Raw genomic sequence first — 8,876 nt, 5'->3', positions numbered from 1 at the left:
ACATGTACAACATTTTAAAAAACTATACTATAAATCAGAAAAAAAAACCCTCAAAATTAAATTTGTTAGTGGCAAGCAGAAGATCAGTCAGCCTTGACTTAAAGCAAGTGTCGGAGCATCTGGGAGGGTGAGACGTTGTAGGAGTTAAGTAACTCCTAAAGATGGCAGTAATGTAACATTAAGGATTCTACTGTTAAACCCTCGAAGAAGACGTAGCAGCTTCACGAAGAAGAAGCAGTCAGAGGGTGGCGGATTCTTTCGACATGGCAGGTAGGTGGGTATAATTTGTTAATTATACATTTTGGATACACATTTCTTAGTAGTTGGGGTAGTATTCTTTCAAGCATACATGTAAAGACTCGGTAGTGCTGCAGAGGCCGCTGCCGCACTTTAGCCTGGCGTTTGCCTTTTGGGACTTCCATGCTGGAACGTGCTGCTAGCTGCTAGCCCGACAGGGTTAGCTAGCCATTAGTAAGGAGTGGTTATTATCGGGCGCAGAATGAAGAGTACGGGGGCGACTGGAGCGCTTCACGCGTCTCTTCTTATTAAGCACTGAGCGGGACTTTACCAGCGAGGGAAATGGGCATATGGGATCTTGTGCTTCTTCTGTTTCTGCTAAACATTAAGCCTCTACACTGGGCAGCTTTGACTGTATTTTAAGAGCAAACACTGGGCAGGGAGCAGTTTCATGTTGGGAAGAGGTACTTCCTTTCTAATGGACACGTTAAGCTCTTCAGGGTTAAAGGGTCTTTGCGTGTAAAATCATTTGACTGTAGTAGTCAATGCCCTCATTTATGAGGCTATTCATTCTTCAAGCAAACAAGAGTTTAAAAAAGACCCTTATTGTGTTTTCCTAGCTGTCTTTAATCATATTTAATATGGGTATTTCAGTTTACATCATAGTGTAATATGTGCATGTAAGCCCTCTAAACAAAGCTAGGGCTTTGGACTGATCTAACTGCTCAGGTTCACAGTTTTCTCGTTGGATCTTTATGATGTCGCTGAGCTTGGAGCTCTCTAATATGGTCATCTCAGGCACGTGCTTGCCCCACCCACCTGCTGCAGATGAGGTGAGGTGCTGCACCAAGGCCTGAACAGTGTGTGGGACAGACACAGCTGTCTGGTCTGCCTGCTGTCTGGAATATTATGAGTGCTGTTTATCTGACTTCTAATTTTTTTTTCTTTTCCCCTGGCTCAAGTCTTTGGGAGGCAGATGTAAGCAGGGTTGGCCTAAATGTAGTTAATGCAATGAGTCTGTGATGATGAAGCAATTTTAAGTATTCATTTCTGAAGGCCAGAACCTCATTCATCATATTTATGGAGCACGCGTTCACAATAGCCATCTCAAATTGCTTTATATTTTAAGATCTAGCCTACAATATGGGAGAGAGCCTCATCGATCAGGAGATCCCCTATGAACAAGAACTTGATGACAGAGGAAAGAAAAACGCCCTTTGAACAGGAAGAGACCTCTGACAGAACCAGTCTCAGAGGGGAAGCCCTCTGCTCTGACTGGGTGTGAGGTTTGGGGAAACTCTGAGTAAGTACACCCTGAGTTAACGAAAACTCTGGGTTTTCGGTTTCACAAAGCGAGTTTAGGTTAATTCTGAGTGAGTTACTATGACGACACACTCCGTGAAGCTAACCTGCCCCCTAGCAGGTTTACTTCAACTAACCCTGACGTTCTCCGCCTCTTTGTCAGAAACCTGACTGTAGGAAGTGTCAGACATGGCGTGTCCCTTCCTTGAAGAGCCAGTAGATGTTGAAGCCCAAATTCTCCGCAGAGCTCTCCGCCGGGAGAGAATGATTAGAGCGCGTTTGGACATTTTATCATTTCCTGATGATTTCCTGTGTGAACGTTACCGTTTTTCAGCACAATCTATAATTTATTTGAATAACATCCTCAGGCCATATATTACGCATGTGACACATCGCGGACATGCTCTCAGTTCTGTACGTTTTATTTGTATTGCACTTCGGTTTTTTGCAAACGGGAGCTTTCTGTATAATATTGGTGACGCTGAGCACGTTTCCAAGGCTACCGTCTGTCGGGCAGTCAGGAATGTTACAGTTGCACTGAAACGTCTCCTGTACTCGTCTGTGGTGTTCCCCGGTCACAGACCCACAAGATTTATCAAAGAGGGATGCCACAAAATTGCAGGTATCAGGATGAACAAAACTTAATTCATGATGTGGTGATATTTGAACTACTACTTAAATTTTACATTTATTCTCACGGTTCCCAGGCGTGATTGGCTGTATAGATGGTACTCACATTCCAATTATTGCTCCTTCAGTAAATGAAGGAGACTATGTGAACAGGAAGTCTTTCCACAGCATTAATGTGCAGGTACATAGTTCCCTGTAGCATTTCAAACTAACAAATTATTTCATTATAGTAATGGATGCTAATTTGTGTTCTCTGCACTGTGAAGATCATATGTGATGCTGCCAACATTATCACAAATGTGGAAGCCAAGTGGCCAGGCTCTGTGAGTGGTGGTGGTGGAGGACCCCCACCTGTTTTTCGGGCCTCCGCTTTTTTTTCTGTTGGCTATAACGGGTCACATTTGAGCATACAGAGTAAGCAAATATGTACTTGTAATGTGCTCAGATAATTTCAATAAGTGCTTACAGAGGGGAAATTAATGTAGCCTCTAACTGCAATTGATTTACATCGGACAAACAGACCAAGCACTATGGCTCATAATACAATTACACCTTACCTGTTTGGACTATATTTTTATATTTCATTTTTACTTGCTGCCAGGAACGTTTGGGGCCTGTTGGGTTGCACCTGCGCTCACATCACGTCACAAAATAAAATAAAATATAATAAAATAACGTGTTAAATGGGTGGAAATCCCTAGATCAATGTTTAAATTAACACTCACGCATTGACTCTGTCGGCTTTGTTTTGCCATGCATGCTCCCTTTCTTTTGCAGCTGAGGCTGTTACTTTTTTCCCGCAAAATTTGCATGTTATCGGCATATGCTGCCATCAGAATTTCGGCCTCAAGCGCTGTAAAATACATTGACTGCGCCTTCTTTCCCTCCGTCTCCATGGTGACTCGCTTAATCTGTGCTCCACTAATCAGGGCTTGATGTATCCTCGTGCGCGCGCTTAACTTGGGGTTAAAGCAACTCCGCGTTGACTGAACTAATTGTTATCAGCCTTTCTGAAACCGAATATTCCGAGTTGGACAGTTCGGGGTTACTCAACCCTGAGTATCGTTTTTCACTCTGAGTTTTCTAAACCGGCTTCCTGAAATAGGGCCCTGAAAAGCAAAACCGATACGGAGGTGCCTTAAACCTGGAATGTCTTACATGACCAACAGGAGTCCTGACTTGTTTGGTTGCAAACATTCACTTCAGTCCAGTTTTAATTATATACCACCAGTTCATAACAACAGTCACCTCAACATTCTTTATATTGGAAAGTAACAATATCAGAAAGAAATCCCGACAATCACAAGACCCCTATAAGAGCAAGCACTTGGTGACAGTGGTAAGGAAAAACTCCTTTTCAACAGGAAGAAACCTCCGGCATGAAGAGGACATTGACTTTGCTGATGGGTGTCGATCTTGTCCTACTGTGAGGTTGAGAATATTGAGAAACTCACAGACTCTGCTCATTCATTGGCTAAAGACTTGTGAGCAAACTCTCGCCTACTTGTCGACGTGGAAACTATAAGGCTGGAGCTATAATGGCTTGCTTAGACGCATGCATTCAGTTGTGCATACCTGGAATTAGTCCTTCCCATTTCTCTTTGTTCAAGTCTGTTTGGAGTAGCCTAAAGGACACATGATTAGTCAGTGTGTTGAAATGCAGTGCGTCATGCATGTCACTCAGATAGTTGTGAACACAGAAACTGTAACCTCTGGGGAACTCTGCTGTTAGAGTCGTTGTACTGTAGGGACACACAGTGTCCCTCAGTTTCTTAGTCATATCCATCATCCTGTCCCCTCCCATTCTCCTTGGGTGATGTCATGGTACCGGTATCCAACTTTCGTGTACTGTCGACGTGTCTTTGGGCTGTAAAATGCCTTCCACCTTACAGGCGCTGCCTGTTTGTGATGAGGTTGATCAACACGCACAGTAAAGCAATGCAAGTCATTGGTAAAGATGTTTGTAATCCCAAGCAGTTTCTAAGTATTTTATCATGCGCGTGTTAGACTCGACCCTAAAGAATGCTGAAGGTTTGTTGTTGTTTTTGCAGTTTAAGATACAATGTCCCCAAAACACTGTCATAATATCCACAGCCTTCACTTTAATCAGCTGTGCACACACAGTTTGATAGGCTGGCACAGGACATGTGGCTCAGGGTGAACGAGAAAACAAAGCGCGGTAAAGAACATTTGTAATCTCTCTTTGAAAAATGTAATTAGATTGTGACTAATTTTTCTTACAGTTGTTAGTTAATCTGAACCTGCAATAATGTATAATACCAGCAGTGTTTCACTGTGAGGCAGTATAAACTAAATAAATCCCAGAAGTGTAATAAACTAGGAAAAACAGTTAAAGACAGCAGTGCATTTTCAGCATTAAAAATTTCCTCAGAGGAAAACTGCTCGTCTCCTTTTTTGTCAACACTCACCTCGCTGTTTAACTTTATTGGAATTGTCATCAAAGAAGCTGACTGGGGTCTTGCATTGGGATAACACACTGGCATTTGTATCTACTGATTACCCAGTTCTAACCCAGTACCAGTGTTGGTGAAGCTGCAGTCCTCGCTCTGCAGCAGAGACTCAGAATGTTATTTGCAGAGGTCCACAGAAAGGTTATTGTCACAGGTGTAACATGAACGTTTGCTGTTAGCTTTCTGTGTTAGCTCTTCCACTAACAACTGGTCTGCTGCTGCTGAAGAAAAACAGAAATGAATTAAACAGATCAGCCTGTCGGCGTAGATACCTCATCAACTTTTTGTCTCTCTTTCAAATTTTTAACTCGTGTATCCTCAGCCCTGCATTCAGTGTGAGCTCTGTGTGGTGGCTGGTCAGTTGAAATGTACAGTGCGAGCAAGTTCAGAACTCCTGTCCGTTTACTCACAGAGTACAGGCTCCCCCTGGAATGTTGTGGCAACATCCCATAATGAACAGTTGATTGTTATTATAAACAAGCAGGGACTGAAATTAACCAAATGGTGTGTTGGCACAGCTTGACCTCCACCATGTTAGTTTGCAGTCTCCATCTACATCAGAGGTGGGGAACTCCAGGCCTCAAGGCCTTGTCCTGCAGGCTTTAGATGTCCTTGATCTGACACAGCTGATTTAAATGGCTAAATGACCTCCTCCACATCTCTTGAAGTTCTCCAGAGGCCTGTTAATGAACTAATCATGTGATTCAGGTGTGCTGACCCCGGGTGAGATCTAAAACCTGCAGGACACCGGCCCTTGAGGCCTGCAGTTGCCCACCCCTGATCTACATGAAGTGTTCTGGATAGGCTACAGCAGGGGTGGGCAATCTCAGTCCACGAGGGCTGGTGTCCTGCAGGTTTTAGATCTCACCCTGGGTCAGTGATTAGTTCATTAACAGGCCTCTGGAGAACTTCAAGAGATGTGGAGGAGGTCATTTAGCCATTTAAATCAGCTGTGTCGGATCAAGGACACATCTAAAGCCTGCAGGACACCGGCCCTCGTGGACTGAGATTGCCCCCCCTGGGCTACAGTGTGACCTCAGTTTTTGGTCCAGTATAATGATGGAATGGTTCACTCTGTGTGTTTTGTTATCTTTATCAGTCTGTTGGTGACTGTCATTGTTCACAAAACTCTGCACTTTGGAGTCTGTTTGTTGGCTCAGTGGACTTGGTCTGCAGGTGGATGTCCTGCAAGTGTTCACATTGATGCCAATTCAGCACTCAGCTCGAGGGAAGGTACTGAAACATTACCTTCTGTTAAAGGTTACTAAGCTGTGCATTTGAATCCAATCTGAAAGTTGTGATGTGGTCACATGTGGCACCATGAACAGGCAGGCAGATGTAGAGCCACCGTCCAGCTGCGCAGGACACTTGCAGTTCAGTGGGCAGATGGTATACTCGGCTTTCTTTCACTGCAGCCTCTGGTGTTTGTCTCCTCACCGTGCTCTCTGTCTCCACAGGCTTCACTGCTTCACATCTCTGGGATCAGTCGGGTCCTTGTTAAAGCCAACAGCATGTGCACAGTGGGATGAGGTAGTAGGTTGTATAGTTTTAGGGTCATACCCACACTGGGAGATAACTATTCAACCTACTGTCTTTCCCAAAGTGCCAAGCAGACATCTCAATGGTCCCTGTGTGGATTCCGGAGGTCTTCTCCCTCAGCGGTGTGTTCGTGGATTCAGATGTTGCTCTGTATTCTGCTGCTCGTCCAGTGTGAGGTAGTAGATTGTGTAGTTTTAGGATAGTGATTTTGCCCTCTTTAGGAGATAACTATACAATCTATTGCCTTCCCTGAAGAGTGGACTCTCTCAAGCTCTCCTTCATCTGTGGAATAATTTTCATAATGTAAGAGTTTTTGTGTTATCGTATTTATGAGGTGTTAACATATATACTCATATTTATATGTTAACACCTCGTATTCCTTATGTTCTTATAACTCTGTTTTTATTCTTGGTTCATTTCTTGTTGCAGACTGCAGTTTGGGTTCTGTCCTGTGTATGTCCTTAATGTATTACAGAGCTGACAAAACTGACTTTAAAAAATGATAATAATGTTGAACAGTGTTGTGTATCTGTATTGTTTGTGACCTGAGCAGCAGAATGATGAACTAGGACTGTATTTCCACACCTATAAAAGGGATCTGTTTTCCGGATACGTTTTTTTCCTGTTGCTTCTTTTTAATACGCTCTCATATGTTGGACGCTGGACTGTGGATTGATGTATAAATTCGTAACTTTGTTTTGTTTGTGTTTCTTGAGCTTCCCAATAAAATCTGACCCAGTAATTAAAACAAAGTGGAGTGCTGTGCTATGAATGTACATGAAGGAACTAATCTAAAGGTCCTTAAGGTAATATTTAAAAGACAAAAGGGGAAAAAACACTTCACCTGCAGTTTCAGTGACAGGGAGGGCCTAGAGCCTCTCCCACCTACCACAGGGCGAGAGGCCCTACACCTTGGACAGGTCGCCAGTCTGTCGCAGGGCTAACACAGGCAGGCAGCCATTCACACTCACATTGACACCTAAGAGCAATTTAGATTCGCCAGTTAACCTACGCTTCTTTTACACTTTGTGCAAATTCCTGCTGAAGCGTTTCCCCCGTCCTATCTTTTCCCCAGTTTTGCAGTGATGTGCTGACTCCAGCTTCTTTTAATGGAAATCCAAGGATCCCTTTTAGATTTGGGGATAGGGTGCATCTTGGCATCATTATTCCAAAATATTTCTGCTATTTGGAGTTATGATGATGGAGAATTCTGTGCAAAATGTCCATAATTCTTCAGCTGGGTTAAGATCTGGTGACTTGGAAGCCCAAACAATCTGATTAGAATGACTGTTGTGCTGTTCAAACCATTTACTGAGCACTACTGCCCTAAAAATATAATCACACACACAGCATAACACAGCCACTGGTTCTGTTTACTGTACAGTCAATAAAAAATCTCATCTGGTCAGATGAGACTTAGTTGGTTGATGCACATTCAGTTTATAGCAAACACATTTCCTTAATGATTAATTATCTGAATAAATAAATATTTGATTTTATCATTTTGCACATTTCAGTTGAATTTTACTCAAAGTTTTCTCTTCAAGTTTCTTGAGGGTGTAGGGTAGTGTTTTGGGTTTTTTCTTTGTTACGTGTTTGTAGTTAGGAAATCTCTGCACACTAACGATGAAGGCAGCATTTCCCACCATTGTGTGTGCTGTTGTTTACTTGGAGGTAGAAGTGCGAAAACAGCTTTTTGTTCAATGTTAGGTTCACATGTGTGCCAGCAGATGGCGCTAGAGCGCTTTGACGGCTCCACACCAGATGTGCTTGTAATGACAGTTTTTAAACAAATAAAACATTTTATGGCTTAAGTTATGTTTCTAGGCTTGTTTTTCCCCCATGACACAGAAACTGCACGACAAGCCAAAGACTTTTTATTTAAATCTTTTTTTTCCAGTTTTGAAGTTTGAATTTCCAACTGAATTTGCTTTTTAACTGTTTCAAAATATTTAGTTTGACGATCAGACTTCAACTCAAATGCTCCATTATTCTCTGGTGGGTAAAATTCTCTGCTTATTTACTAAGTAAAAGCAGCCTCGAAAACACATAATATAAATGCGCTGTTACAAGCATCCAAAATGACAAACGTTCAAATATAAAGTTCCTCGGTACTCAGAAAAGTGTTCTTGATGTTTGAACCTTACTGTGCAGAACGTTACATGCTCACAGTTTAACAATCTCACTTTAACACCTCAGACTCATGTTTACATTGTATCCACTATTTATCCGCTTGTGCAATGAAAATAATTGAAGGTTTAACTGATGAACAGATATGTGTGCCATCTAATGAATTTCTGGCTTTGTATGGATTTTTTTCCCCCAAAGAAATCCAGTACTTATAGTACCACAAATTTTAAAACTGGGGGGAAAATAACATCCTAAAACCACTGTTATACTGAGCCTAAGCACTTAATTCAAGTAAATAACTAAAGTAATGAAATTCATTCGGGGGTCCTTGGCTGTGTAGCACTGACTCAAGGGGGACTGACTGCTCTTTAGCAGTCTCCATTAATGACCAATGTTAAAATAATGTTCAGTCAAAATATTTACCTTTCAGCTTTAATGAATTAAAAGTTGCACACGGACCTGAAATACTCATGTAAATACATTTGCCGCAAAACTGTTCATAATGTAATAAAGACACTGACAGCTGACTGACTGAGAATTGGGGTCTAAAAAACGCAAAACCAGCTC

At 42.3% G+C, this 8,876-nt stretch overlaps 1 long non-coding RNA gene across 1 annotated transcript; it reads left to right on the top strand.

Moving 5' to 3' along the window:
• Positions 1-222: 222 nt before the first annotated feature.
• Positions 223-6,931, top strand: LOC145428983 (uncharacterized). Its single transcript, XR_013909345.1, has 2 exons — positions 223-270; positions 6,098-6,931. It is a non-coding gene; the product is annotated as an uncharacterized LOC145428983 (long non-coding RNA).
• Positions 6,932-8,876: the final 1,945 nt, after the last annotated feature.

The sequence above is a fragment of the Astatotilapia calliptera genome, chromosome 5, assembly GCF_964374335.1.
Source record: "Astatotilapia calliptera chromosome 5, fAstCal68.1, whole genome shotgun sequence".
NCBI classification, from domain to species: Eukaryota; Metazoa; Chordata; class Actinopteri; order Cichliformes; family Cichlidae; genus Astatotilapia; species Astatotilapia calliptera.
This window is presented reverse-complemented; position numbering and strand designations above follow the sequence as displayed.